Here is a 3,270-nt window from a genome sequence, read left to right as displayed (position 1 = left end):
TAAAATGCCTGGAAGATATATCAAATTACCTTGTGTTCTAAAGTCCAATATAATATATCTATTGATTCAAGTTAATCTAATATATAACTACAGAAACATTTGACAGTTACAATTGTACTTACGAATATATATTTATATGTATATAAATGCAGAAAATATATAAATGTGTATAGTATATTTTGCAAAAAATACTTTGCAATAACAACTCTTGAATAGATTACATCTTATAGTAACGACAAGTACAATCTTTGATTCCGTTTACGGATGTGTTGATGCTATAGACACCTTGAAACAGGATTCCCATTATAAACAATTACACAGTATTACGTGCATGCATATAAATAGAATATTGTCTTCTAACCTCCATGCAGACGTTCAGCCCAAACGGTATTCAGATATGTATTTGGCGAAGGGCGAATTCTCTGTACGGTTGCCAAAATTTTCACATGACTCACAAGTGTCAGCCACACGACCATTCACATCGTGCTCGTTGCGAATGAAAAATTGCGACGCTATAACTGAGGTCAGTATGTTCTCTGTACCGAGTGCAGCGTCGATAACGCTGATAAGATCTTCCGCACCTCTTTCTAGCCTTTCGCAATTCGTCTGTCTCACTTGTTATCTTGACAGACGAGACGCAAGGGCGTATAGAAACTTCACTTTTCATGAATCACTGTACGAGCCGCCACGCGTTATTTTCGTCCATTCGGTCGGATGGAAATTAATATATATTTAGATGTTGCGGTTCGGCTACGTTCCGCGAACTCGAGGCATCTAAGTACGTTCTGCGACCGATATTTACTTTACGCCTATTTAGCGCTGCCATTACATCGACATCAGTGAACGCGTATCACGCGTCGAGCGCAAGAAATACTGTACGACTATACGAAACCGAGTCGGAATCTGCTCGAATCAGACGTGAGAAGAGAAGGGATTCATCGTTCCAACCCCACCCAATACCAGATTCCCCCTAACTGTCGCGCAGAATCACACACGGAAAATATTCCACACATCTTGCACACCCACACACCGCTGACGTATACATTTCAAGACGTGTCAGAGGGAATCTGTCAATGAATTAGGTTGTCTAGCAGACATTCTGTCGTTGGAACCTGCACGATGCATCGCAGAAATTGGTCCACGATCTCTACGATAGACTTCGGTAAGGTGACGCCATGTTTTGGTCAAACCGGAAGTACGCGCGCGGTTCTAACGGCGAAATGAAAAGAAAATTCAAACTATGTTACTTTTACTATATGTTCATCGACAGATTTGTAGCAACTCGAGTTGAAAAATTTAATAACAATAGTACACCACTTCCTAACGACATCGCAAATAATATTGTGTTTTATATAGTTAGAAAAACAAATTGTTAGGGAACCTATGTAGTTAATGGTCTCAGGTGGCTAATTCATTTCGCTTCCAGTTTACGTATCAAATTGACTTTTATATTACATTTAACGTGTATACAATCAATATGAACACAGGTGCTGTTACTAAAGGAATTATTAGACGACGATTACGTAGCATTTCTCAAGGCAACTTAAAAAGGCGCGAACGTCGTATTTAACGTGACAATTAGTACCATCATACCGCGCGACGTCCTTCTTACTTAAAAAGCCAGATCGTGTTCTTTTGATACCTACAATCTCGCCGTAGATTTTTATCCACGGCTCGCAAACGTTATCGCATTCTGTCTCGCACGAAGTGTTTGAAGGTCCAGCGAAAAATATCGTGTTTATTCTTTCGAAATTAGGTATTCATGCTGCATCATTCCAGTTCGAGAACCATATACGGATAACCAAAGACACAGCATGATGTATATGCACATACGTATCTCCATGGAGCACCAAGGAGAAAGCCGCTTTCAACATTAATTCAGGACGTACCTTGACTGTATATGGCAAAAACTCCATAAGCAAAATCGATGAATAGCAATCAATGCCGTAACATTGTGTTCTTCACACGCTTCGGGGTGTACCCGTTCCAACCTAAAACTTTAGACATGATAACACAATTATAAAATAATGAATTAATGAAAGATGAAAACAACTTATTTTCCAAAATCTTCACCAACATCAAACTGAACTAAAGGATCCCTGTCTCGTTTATTTCAGTGTGATAGTGTTCTTCATACTGTACTAAATTTTCAGGTGGATAGTCTTCACATTGTACATATGTATAGAAGTATGTATATTAAACTTGGTTAACTACTGAAGGTCACCTGATGGGCTACCTTTACTATATTCTTTGGTTACCCTACCACTCTAGGCAAATGAAAAGTGGGAGATGTCTCAGAACACAGAGGAAAGCGATCTCGAACGGCCAATAAAGTTTGAAACGATTTGTATAGGGCCAATACCGTACTATTGCACACACACACACATCACTGTCCTTGGACCGAGACTTTAATTGCAACAATGTATACTCGCAACTGTAATTTGGCAAAAATAGCTTACGATTCAGAGAAACGATGGAAATTCCGTAATGCAAACAGGGTCGAGTGATGGCAAGGACAACAACCGTATGAGTGTTAAGCTTTTTCGTTTATTGAAAATATCTCTGTAAAACGTGTGTATATTGTGGCCGGGCGAGGTAAGCCGACAAAACCGAATCATTCGACAACGAAACGAAATCGGGTAGCAAACGAAGGAAATACGGTGAAGACATTGAAAACAATAATAGAGTCGATCGTATTTAGTATCTACATAAGTAAAGGACGAATCAACGATGCATTCGCTTACTTTTTTCTCTCTTTTTTTTTAATCTTAGTATATTAATTATATTATGTATAACAAAGCGGTAACAACTTGTTAATTGTAACTATTACGGTAATAATCGTTTACTTTATATAATTACAATAATGTAATGTAAGGATGATCGTTAACTAATCGATAACAAACGAATCGTTTCCTCCTCCATCATTCCCTTCGTCTTGATCATCAATATAATTCTCGTCACTTCCTTACTTTTGTTCTCGTCTTTGTGGGTTTTGTTTCCTCCCCCTTTATTGAATCCGATATCGGTCTTCGGTTAAATCGATTTTTTTTTTGTATTGTTACAGTATTCTTTTTTCCTCTTTTCGTTATATCGCTCATCCCCTCTTTCGTATTAATTATTTAACAACAGTTTTTTTATCCCTTTTATTATTTGCTCTTTAATTTAATAATCGTAGTAAACATAGTAATTATTTATAATATTGTGCAAATAATCCATATTTTATTCTGTTTTTAATAGTAATGAATGTCATTCAACGGAGGAGCTCTTTCT

This window comes from Dufourea novaeangliae, unplaced genomic scaffold (assembly GCF_001272555.1).
Source record: "Dufourea novaeangliae isolate 0120121106 unplaced genomic scaffold, ASM127255v1 scaffold228, whole genome shotgun sequence".
Taxonomy (NCBI): Eukaryota; Metazoa; Arthropoda; class Insecta; order Hymenoptera; family Halictidae; genus Dufourea; species Dufourea novaeangliae.
The sequence above is the reverse complement of the archived record's forward strand: the minus strand, read 5'-3'. Positions refer to the sequence as shown.